Raw genomic sequence first — 11,354 nt, forward strand, 5'->3', positions numbered from 1 at the left:
ACCGGTGCCAGCGAGATCCCTCGCCTGCAAGAACCGACCGGCAGCCTCCGTCACCCGAGGACGCGGAGGCGCTTGCCGCGGACGGCGGGACGGTATGCACTGGTGCACAGCGGACCCGTCACATCGCCAGTTCCTTGACCGACCGCCGACGCTTGTGCCGTTCCTCTCGTACTTGGCAGTCGCCGCGCGATTGTCGGGTCTCGTTCTTGCACGCTCGAACGGTCGGGAGGGCACTCGGCTGGCGTTTCGGGAACGCGCAGCCTCGCCTTCTACCGACGTAACCACGACTCGCCGTTCGCGCTCCGCCGCTCCTGTTTACAGTACTAGGCGGTCCCGCAGCGGTCGGGTCGCGCATTTCGAGCGCTTCGAGCCACGGTGCAGTGGCGGGTCGAAAGCCGACCTATGAGTGCGTTGCGCCGTTTGTACCCGCGTCCGCCACCTGGCCGACCGTCCAAGGTCGCGGTGTTGGCGTCCGCTGGGCGCAACAATTTGTCACGGGGTGCCGCTCCACATTCAGGCAGCCCCGTGGGGAAAAGCCGACCCCGCGTCCAAACGGGGTCAGCGGCAGAAAGTGTCGGGCGCAGACGCAGCTGAGGCGCTCACCCTTCACAATCCGTTAATGATCCTTCCGCAGGTTCACCTACGGAAACCTTGTTACGACTTTTACTTCCTCTAAATGATCAAGTTTGGTCATCTTTCCAACAGACCGGCGCAACCGAAAGGCCGCGCCGGACATCGGTCCGAAGACCTCACTAAATCATTCAATCGGTAGTAGCGACGGGCGGTGTGTACAAAGGGCAGGGACGTAATCAACGCGAGCTTATGACTCGCGCTTACTGGGAATTCCTCGTTCAAGGGGAACAATTGCAAGCCCCTATCCCAATCACGAAAGAAGTTCCACGGGTTACCCAGTCTTTTCAGACAGGGATAAAGACACGCTGCTTCCTTCAGTGTAGCGCGCGTGCGGCCCCGGACATCTAAGGGCATCACAGACCTGTTATTGCTCTGTTTCGTGCGGCTAGGAGCCGCTTGTCCCTCTAAGAAGGTTGTAAGGTGCTGGGAACCCCGCACCTATTTAATAGGCTAGAGTCTCGTTCGTTATCGGAATTAACCAGACAAATCGCTCCACCAACTAAGAACGGCCATGCACCACCATCCACCGAATCAAGAAAGAGCTCTCAATCTGTCAATCCTCCCAGTGTCCGGGCCGGGTAAGTTTTCCCGTGTTGAGTCAAATTAAGCCGCAGGCTCCACTCCTGGTGGTGCCCTTCCGTCAATTCCTTTAAGTTTCAGCTTTGCAACCATACTTCCCCCGGAACCCAAATACTTTGGTTTCCCGGAAGCTGCCCGCCGAGTCATTTGAGTAACTCAGGCGGATCGCTGGTTGGCATCGTTTATGGTCAGAACTAGGGCGGTATCTGATCGCCTTCGAACCTCTGACTTTCGTTCTTGATCAATGAAAACATTCTTGGCAAATGCTTTCGCAGTAGTTCGTCTTGCGACGGTCCAAGAATTTCACCTCTAGCGCCGCAATACGAATGCCCCCGTCCGTCCCTCTTAATCATTACCTCGTATTCCAAAAACCAACAGAACAGAAACGAGGTCTTGTTCTATTATTCCATGCAAGTTTATTCAGGCGACTCGCCTGCGTTGAGCACTCTAATTTTTTCAAAGTAAAAGCACCGGCCATCTCGAGGCACACAATGAAGTGCACCAAGAAAGAACCGGCATGATGTTCAGTCCGAGCCGTCGCATCGGGTAGATGCACTACTCGTCTGGAACTGAGATCCAACTACGAGCTTTTTAACCGCAGCAGCTTTAGTATACGCTATTGGAGCTGGAATTACCGCGGCTGCTGGCACCAGACTTGCCCTCCAATTGATCCTCGTTAAAGGATTTAGAGTGTACTCATTTCAATTACGGGGCCTCAAAAGAGTCCCGTATTGTTATTTTTCGTCACTACCTCCCCGTGCCGGGAGTGGGTAATTTGCGCGCCTGCTGCCTTCCTTGGATGTGGTAGCCGTTTCTCAGGCTCCCTCTCCGGAATCGAACCCTGATTCTCCGTTACCCGTAACAACCATGGTAAGCAAGTAACCTACCATCGAAAGTTGATAAGGCAGACACTTGAAAGAAACGTCGCCGGCTCGTGGCCATGCGATCAGCACAAAGTTATCCAGAGTCACCACACAATACGGGCCGAAACCCGATCGATCTTGGTCTAATAAAAGCACCCGTTACCCAAAGGGCTCCAGGCTCACTGCATGTATTAGCTCTAGAATTGCCACAGTTATCCAAGTAGGAAGAAACGATCTAAGGAACCATAACTGATTTAATGAGCCATTCGCGGTTTCGCCTTATTTCGGCATGTACTTAGACATGCATGGCTTAATCTTTGAGACAAGCATATGATTACTGGCAGGATCAACCAGGTAATCGTTCGACTGCGCGTCCGTCCTCGCCTTCGGCGGGCCGGACGCAGTCTGTGTGCGGCGGAGGCCACCTTCAGGCGCCCCAACACGCTTATTTTGCACTCCGAGATGACGGCGTTCGAGCTCGCTACGGCACAACCTTCCCGAAAGACGAGTGGGAGCCGTGCGGCAAGAAGCACGTTCATGCTCGCTCTTTTTCGTTGCATCGACTCGGTCGCGCCGTGCGGGTTGCCCAAGCCCGCTGCACTGTCGGTGGACCGGCCGGAACTAGCAACGGAGCCGAGACTGCAAAGCCGCCAGACGACGGGTCACGCCCGCGTCTTCGGCGCTTTCGCATCTGAATCGCCCGAGGACGACACGGAACACACCTCGATATCGTGGTAAAACGGCACCGTCCGACAACCAGCCCCTAACGCATCAAGCGGATGAGGCTGCAGACGACTGCCGTGGATTCCCCTGGAGCAGACCCGAGGACACGCTTGACGAGGCCGAAGCCCGCCGCATATCAGACACCCGGTCGCTTTCGCGTACGCCGCTCACGAGAACCCCCACATAATAGCAGCGATAAGTACCCAGACCTCCTTGGGCACTAATACGAGCGTACTCGAGAAAATTTCACCGCGGGTGTGCCCCGAAACGTGTGGCACGTTGAGCGTGCCACAAGTCTACGTCGCTCTCAAACCCGCCGAGGTCGTAGAATTTGCGACCCTACTCACGAAATTCCCACCGAGGATACGGCCGCAAACGTACCGCACCTTGGGTAGGCCACGAGTTTGTGCAACACTACGCTGACGGCACAGCACCGAGGTCGTGCGCGCACGCACGGGAAAATTCCGCCGCGGTTTCTGCCGAAAACGTGAGGCACCACGACTCTCCGCAAGTTCGCGTCGACTGCGAAAGACCGAAGTCGTGAACGACGTGTCCGCTACTCGCCGCCGACACGCTGGACACCAAACGTACAACGACTCGACGGCGTCGTAGAGGCCCACGACGCGGTTTTCCTTAACGACGTCTCGGCGTGGCACCGACAGGTTAGAACGGCCGACCAACGTTCCCTGTCCGCCGTTCGGCTCAGTCGAAGGGCTCGGCGACTTCGGCAACGCTGCGAAGCCGCACGGTGACGCACGCCATGTCCCCATTTTTTTTTTTTTTTTCTTTCTGCGTCTGCCGGGGTGCCCCTATAATAGCAGCGATAAGCACCCAGACCGCCGTGGGTCGCTCGCCCCGGCTGACGTGGTTTTTCGTACTCCTGCGGCGGTCGCCGTCAAGCACGTCCAAATACGCTACTTTCGTGGGCGCATTCACGCTCTTTCGCTTCGCCGGAGTGCCAGCACTCACTCTGCCAAAAACGGCGAACATCCGAGCGGCGGTTCCCACTTTTGCGTCGGCGTCGCAAACCCCGCCCCGGCAGACGAGGTTTGCCGTACTCGTGCGACGGTGGCCGGCGGGCACGTCGAAAGACGCCGATATCGTGCGCGAATTGGCGCACCTTGGCTTCACCGGAGTGCCGCCACTGACTCCTCCAAAAACGGCGAAGATCCGAGCGGCGCTTCCCACTTTCGCATCGGCGTCCCGAACTCCGCCCCGGCTGACGCGGTTTACCGTACTCGTGCGACGGTCGCCGGCGAGCACGTGGAAAGACGCCGATATCGTGCCCGAATCGGCTCCGTTCGGCTTCGCCGGAGTGCCAGCACTGGCTCGGCGAAAGACGACGAACATCCGAGCGACGGTTCTCACTATTGCGTACGCGTCGCAAACCCCGCCCCGGCAGACGCACTTTGCCGTACTCGTGCGACGGTCGCCGGCGAGCACGTAGAAAGACGCCGATATCGTGCCGGAATCGGCCCCGTTTGGCTTCGCCGGAGTGCCAGCACTCACTCGGCCACAAACGGCGAACATCCGAGCGGCGGTTCCCACTTAGCCGTCGGCGTCCCGAACTCCGCCCCGGCAGACGCGGTTGCCGAGCTCGTGCGACTAGCGACCGCGAAGCCGTCTCGCGACGCCGCTTTCGTGCGCGGCTCCCACTGCGACCTGGGTCACCCGAGGTCGACGAGCAAGAAAGAATGTCGAAAAAAAATTTTTTTTTTTTTGCGTCTGCCGGGGTGCCCCTATAATAGCAGCGATAAGCACCCAGACCGCCATGGGTCGCTCGCCCCGGCTGACGTGGTTTTTCGTTTTCCTGCGGTGGTCGTCGTCAAGCACGTCCAAACACGCCACTTTCGTGGGCGCATTCGCGCTCTTTCGCTTCGCCGGAGTGCCAGCACTCACTCTGCCAAAAACGGCGAACATCCTAGTGGCGGTTCCCACTTTTGCGTCGGCGTCGCCAACCCCGCCCCGGCATACGCGGTTTGCCGTACTCGTGCGGCGGTGGCCGGCGGGCACGTCGAAAGACACCGATATCGTGCGCGAGTCGATGCTTCTTGGTCTCGCAGGAGGGCCGCCACTCACTCCTGCAAAAACGGCGAAGATCCGAGCGGCGCTTCCCACTTTTTCGTCGGCATCGCAAACCTCGCCCCGGCAGACGCGCTTTGCCGTACTCGTGCGACGGTCGCCGGCGAGCACGTCGAAATACGCCGATATCGTGCCCGAATCGGCCCCGTTTCGCTTCGCCGGAGTGCCAGCACTCACTCGGCCAAAAACGGCGAACATCCGAGCAGCGGTACCCACTTAGCCGTCGGCATCCCGAACTCCGCGCCGGCTGACGCGGTTGCCGAGCTCGTGCGACTAGCGACCGCGAACGCGTCTCGCGACGCCGCTTTCGTGCGCGGCTCCCATTGCGACCTGGGTTACCCGAGCTCGACCAGCAAAAAAGAAGGTCGAAAAAAAATTTTTTTTTTCTGCGTCTGCCGGGGTGCCCCTATAATAGCAGCGATAAGCACCCAGACCGCCGTGGGTCGCTCGCCCCGGCTGACGTGGTTTTTCGTACTCCTGCAGCGGTCGCCGTCAAGCACGTCCAAATACGCCACTTTCGTGGGCGCTTTCGCGCTCTTTCGCGTCGCCGGTGTGCCAGCACTCACTCTGCCAAAAACGGCGAACATCCTAGTGGCGGTTCCCACTTTTGCGTCGGCGTCGCCAACCCCGCCCCGGCATACGCGGTTTGCCGTACTCGTGCGGCGGTGGCCGGCGGGCACGTCGAAAGACACCGATATCGTGCGCGAGTCGATGCTTCTTGGTCTCGCAGGAGGGCCGCCACTCACTCCTGCAAAAACGGCGAAGATCCGAGCGGCGCTTCCCACTTTTTCGTCGGCATCGCAAACCTCGCCCCGGCAGACGCGCTTTGCCGTACTCGTGCGACGGTCGCCGGCGAGCACGTCGAAATACGCCGATATCGTGCCCGAATCGGCCCCGTTTCGCTTCGCCGGAGTGCCAGCACTCACTCGGCCAAAAACGGCGAACATCCGAGCAGCGGTACCCACTTAGCCGTCGGCATCCCGAACTCCGCGCCGGCTGACGCGGTTGCCGAGCTCGTGCGACTAGCGACCGCGAACGCGTCTCGCGACGCCGCTTTCGTGCGCGGCTCCCATTGCGACCTGGGTTACCCGAGCTCGACCAGCAAAAAAGAAGGTCGAAAAAAAATTTTTTTTTTCTGCGTCTGCCGGGGTGCCCCTATAATAGCAGCGATAAGCACCCAGACCGCCGTGGGTCGCTCGCCCCGGCTGACGTGGTTTTTCGTACTCCTGCAGCGGTCGCCGTCAAGCACGTCCAAATACGCCACTTTCGTGGGCGCTTTCGCGCTCTTTCGCGTCGCCGGTGTGCCAGCACTCACTCTGCCAAAAACGGCCAACATCCGAGCGGCGGTTCCCACTTTTGCGTCGGCGTCGTAAACCCCGCCCCGGCAGACGCGGTTTGCCCTACTCGTTCGACGGTCGCCGGCGAGCGCGTCGAAAGACGCCGATATCGTGCGCTAATTGGCGCTCCTTGGCTTCTCCGGAGTGCCGCCACTCACTCCTCCAAAAACGGCGAAGATCCGAGCGGCGTTCTCCACTTTCGCATCGGCGTCCCGAACTCCGCCCGGGCTGACGCGGTTTACCGTACTCGTGCGACGGTCGCCGCCGGGCACGTCGAAAGACGCCGATATCGTGCCGTAATCGGCCCCGTTTGGCTTCGCCCGAGTGCCAGCACTCACTCGGCCAAAAACGGCGAACATCCGAGCAGCGTTTCCCACTTTCGCATCGGCGTCCCGAAGCCCGCCCCGGCAGACGCGGTTTGCCCTACTCGAGCGACGGTCGCCGGCGATCACGTCGAAAGGCGCCGAATTCGTGCACGAATCGATGCTTCTTGGTCTCGCAGGAGGGCCGCCACTCACTCCTGCAAAAACGGCGAAGATCCGAGTTGCGCTTCCCACTTTTTCGTCGGCGTCCCGAACTACGCCCCGGCTGACGCGGTTTACCGTACTCGTGCGACGGTCGCCGGCGGGCACTTCAAAATACGCCGATTTCGTGGGCGCATTCACGCTGTTTCGCTTCCCCGGAGTGCCAACACTCACTCTGCCGAAAGCGGCGATCATCCGAGCGGCGGTTCCCACTTTTGCGTCGGCTTCGCAAACGGCGCCCCGGCAGACGCGCTCGTGCGACGTACTCGTGCGACGGTCGCCGGCGAGCACGTCGAAAGACGCCGATATCGTGCTCGAATCGACCCCGTTTCGCTTCGCCGGAGTGCTGCCAGTCACGGCGCAGAGAACGGCGAACAAGTGTTTTTTTTTTTTTTTCCTAGAATTTGTGTTATAGAAGGCACATTTGATATCGGACGATAATTTTCAACTTTATCACGCGCACCGATTTTCGTGTAGAGGTTTGCAAGTTTATGGGAATTTCTCCACTTGGAATAATGCGATTTAGTAGTACTACGAGAACTTCATGGATGTACTCAAGGGTACGGGGCAAGTCAGTTACGTCAACACCTGCAGATTTTTTACACTTCAAACTGAAAATTGTTGGTTGTGAGTCCTCGTGTGATATTAAAGGCCGATTCGCTAACACATAGAACAAAGAAAGAAAGGAAGAAAAAACGCCCGCGCTCGCTCAAGAAACCTGGGTTCGCAACAAGTGGCAACAACAAGCAACCGAGCGAGTGCGCCAAAACCCGTGGCGGCCGAACAAACGCGAAGTCCCAACCGCGTCAGCCGGGGCGGCACGGGACAGGAAAAATCACTTCAGCCGGGGCGGCGGGGCACCGAATAAACCTCGTCACCTCGTCGCAGGATAAAAGAGGAAACAAAAAGTCTAAACAGCGTCTGCTGGAGCGAATGCGTAATAAAACAACAACAACAACAAAAAAAAAACACCCGCGCTCAAGAAGTCTGCAATCCTCACAAAAGGCGACTGTGACCGAGCAGCGTCAGCCGGGGCCGTGCGGAAACGGAAAAACCGCGACTACCGGGGCGTCGAGGCACCGAAAAATCCACTTCAGCCGCGGCGAAAAAAAAAACAAAAAGAAAGACGGAGGGGGGGGGGGGAACCACGTCTGCCGGGGCGAAGGAAAAAAAAAACGCGTCTGCCGGGGCGAGCCCGGGTGCGGCACCACCGGGAAAACTGTGGCAAACAGACATGGCGATCGAGTGAGTGGGCCGCCAGCCAGGCTCAGCCAAAAAGTGCAAAGTCCGAACTGCGTCAGCCGGGGCGGCAAAAACCGCGTCAGCCGGGGCGGCGCAAAAAACCGCGTCTGCCGGGGCGGCACGAAACCGCGTCAGCCGGGGCGGGGCGAAAACTGCGTCAGCCGGGGCGAAAAGAAAAAAAAAAAACGCGTCTGCCGGGGCAAGCCCGGGTGCGGCACCACCGGGAAAACTGTGGCAAACAGACATGGCGATCGAGTGAGTGGGCCGCCAGCCAGGCACAGCCGAAAAGTGCAAAGTCCGAACCGTGTCAGCCGGGGCGACGCAAAAACCGCGTCAGCCGGGGCGGCGCGAAAACCGCGTCAGCCGGGGCGGCACGAAACCGCGTCAGCCGGGGCGGCGCGAAAACTGCGTCAGCCGGGGCGGCGCGAAAACCTCGTCAGCCGGGGCGAGCGAAAAGGGGGGGGGGAACCACGTCTGCCGGGGCGAAAGAAAAAAAAACGCGTCTGCCGGGGCGAGCCCGGGTGCGGCACCACCGGGAAGACTGTGGCAAACAGACATGGCGATCGAGTGAGTGGGCCGCCAGCCAGGCTCAGCCCAAAAAGTGCCAAGTCCGAACTGCGTCAGCCGGGGCGGCAAAAACCGCGTCAGCCGGGGCGGCGCGAAAACCGCGTCTGCCGGGGCGGCGCGAAAACTGCGTCTGCCGGGGCGAGCCCGGGTGCGGCACCACCGGGAAAACTGTGGCAAACAGACATGGCGATCGAGTGAGTGGGCCGCCAGCCAGGCACAGCCGAAAAGTGCTAAGTCCGAACTGCGTCTGCCGGGGCGGCACGAAACCGCGTCAGCCGGGGCGGCGCGAAAACCGCGTCTGCCGGGGCGGCACGAAACCGCGTCAGCCGGGGCGGCGCGAAAACTGCGTCAGCCGGGGCGAGCCCGGGTGCGGCACCACCGGGAAAACTGTGGCAAACAGACATGGCGATCGAGTGAGTGGGCCGCCAGCCAGGCACAGCCGAAAAGTGCTAAGTCCGAACTGCGTCTGCCGGGGCGGCACGAAACCGCGTCAGCCGGGGCGGCGCGAAAACCGCGTCTGCCGGGGCGGCACGAAACCGCGTCAGCCGGGGCGGCGCGAAAACTGCGTCAGCCGGGGCGAGCCCGGGTGCGGCACCACCGGGAAAACTGTGGCAAACAGACATGGCGATCGAGTGAGTGGGCCGCCAGCCAGGCACAGCCGAAAAGTGCTAAGTCCGAACTGCGTCAGCCGGGGCGGCAAAAACCGCGTCAGCCGGGGCGGCGCAAAAAACCGCGTCTGCCGGGGCGGCACGAAACCGCGTCAGCCGGGGCGGCGCGAAAACTGCGTCAGCCGGGGCGAAAGAAAAAAAAAAAACGCGTCTGCCGGGGCGAGCCCGGGTGCGGCACCACCGGGAAAACTGTGGCAAACAGACATGGCGATCGAGTGAGTGGGCCGCCAGCCAGGCACAGCCGAAAAGTGCTAAGTCCGAACTGCGTCTGCCGGGGCGGCACGAAACCGCGTCAGCCGGGGCGGCGCGAAAACCGCGTCTGCCGGGGCGGCACGAAACCGCGTCAGCCGGGGCGGCGCGAAAACTGCGTCAGCCGGGGCGAGCCCGGGTGCGGCACCACCGGGAAAACTGTGGCAAACAGACATGGCGATCGAGTGAGTGGGCCGCCAGCCAGGCACAGCCGAAAAGTGCTAAGTCCGAACTGCGTCTGCCGGGGCGGCACGAAACCGCGTCAGCCGGGGCGGCGCGAAAACCGCGTCTGCCGGGGCGGCACGAAACCGCGTCAGCCGGGGCGGCGCGAAAACTGCGTCAGCCGGGGCGAGCCCGGGTGCGGCACCACCGGGAAAACTGTGGCAAACAGACATGGCGATCGAGTGAGTGGGCCGCCAGCCAGGCACAGCCGAAAAGTGCAAAGTCCGAACCGTGTCAGCCGGGGCGACGCAAAAACCGCGTCAGCCGGGGCGGCGCGAAAACCGCGTCAGCCGGGGCGGCACGAAACCGCGTCAGCCGGGGCGGCGCGAAAACTGCGTCAGCCGGGGCGGCGCGAAAACCTCGTCAGCCGGGGCGAGCGAAAAGGGGGGGGGGGGGGGGAACCACGTCTGCCGGGGCGAAAGAAAAAAAAAACGCGTCTGCCGGGGCGAGCCCGGGTGCGGCACCACCGGGAAGACTGTGGCAAACAGACATGGCGATCGAGTGAGTGGGCCGCCAGCCAGGCTCAGCCCAAAAAGTGCCAAGTCCGAACTGCGTCAGCCGGGGCGGCAAAAACCGCGTCAGCCGGGGCGGCGCGAAAACCGCGTCTGCCGGGGCGGCGCGAAAACTGCGTCAGCCGGGGCGAGCCCGGGTGCGGCACCACCGGGAAAACTGTGGCTAACAGACATGGCGATCGAGTGAGTGGGCCACCAGCCAGGCTCAGCCAAAAAGTGCCAAGTCCGAACTGCGTCAGCCGGGGCGGCAAAAACCGCGTCAGCCGGGGCGGTGCAAAAAAACCGCGTCTGCCGGGGCGGCACGAAACCGCGTCAGCCGGGGCGGCGCGAAAACTGCGTCAGCCGGGGCGAAAGAAAAAAAAAAACGCGTCTGCCGGGGCGAGCCCGGGTGCGGCACCACCGGGAAAACTGTGGCAAACAGACATGGCGATCGAGTGAGTGGGCCGCCAGCCAGGCACAGCCGAAAAGTGCTAAGTCCGAACTGCGTCTGCCGGGGCGGCACGAAACCGCGTCAGCCGGGGCGGCGCGAAAACCGCGTCTGCCGGGGCGGCACGAAACCGCGTCAGCCGGGGCGGCGCGAAAACTGCGTCAGCCGGGGCGAGCCCGGGTGCGGCACCACCGGGAAAACTGTGGCAAACAGACATGGCGATCGAGTGAGTGGGCCGCCAGCCAGGCACAGCCGAAAAGTGCTAAGTCCGAACTGCGTCTGCCGGGGCGGCACGAAACCGCGTCAGCCGGGGCGGCGCGAAAACCGCGTCTGCCGGGGCGGCACGAAACCGCGTCAGCCGGGGCGGCGCGAAAACTGCGTCAGCCGGGGCGAGCCCGGGTGCGGCACCACCGGGAAAACTGTGGCAAACAGACATGGCGATCGAGTGAGTGGGCCGCCAGCCAGGCACAGCCGAAAAGTGCTAAGTCCGAACTGCGTCAGCCGGGGCGGCAAAAACCGCGTCAGCCGGGGCGGCGCAAAAAACCGCGTCTGCCGGGGCGGCACGAAACCGCGTCAGCCGGGGCGGCGCGAAAACTGCGTCAGCCGGGGCGAAAGAAAAAAAAAAAACAAAGAAAAAAGCCCGCGCTTAATCAAAAGAAAACAAAGAAAAAAGCTTGCGCTTAATCAAAAGAAAACAAACAAAAAAAGTTCGCGCTTAAGCCTGGC

At 61.3% G+C, this 11,354-nt stretch overlaps 1 non-coding gene across 1 annotated transcript; it reads right to left on the reverse strand.

Annotated features, from left to right (window-relative positions):
* Positions 1 to 617: 617 nt before the first annotated feature.
* Positions 618 to 2,432, reverse strand: LOC142794515 (small subunit ribosomal RNA). The gene has a single exon (XR_012892406.1). It is a non-coding gene; the product is annotated as a small subunit ribosomal RNA (ribosomal RNA).
* Positions 2,433 to 11,354: the final 8,922 nt, after the last annotated feature.

This window comes from Rhipicephalus microplus, unplaced genomic scaffold, assembly GCF_043290135.1.
Source record: "Rhipicephalus microplus isolate Deutch F79 unplaced genomic scaffold, USDA_Rmic scaffold_445, whole genome shotgun sequence".
In the NCBI taxonomy this organism is placed as follows: Eukaryota; Metazoa; Arthropoda; class Arachnida; order Ixodida; family Ixodidae; genus Rhipicephalus; species Rhipicephalus microplus.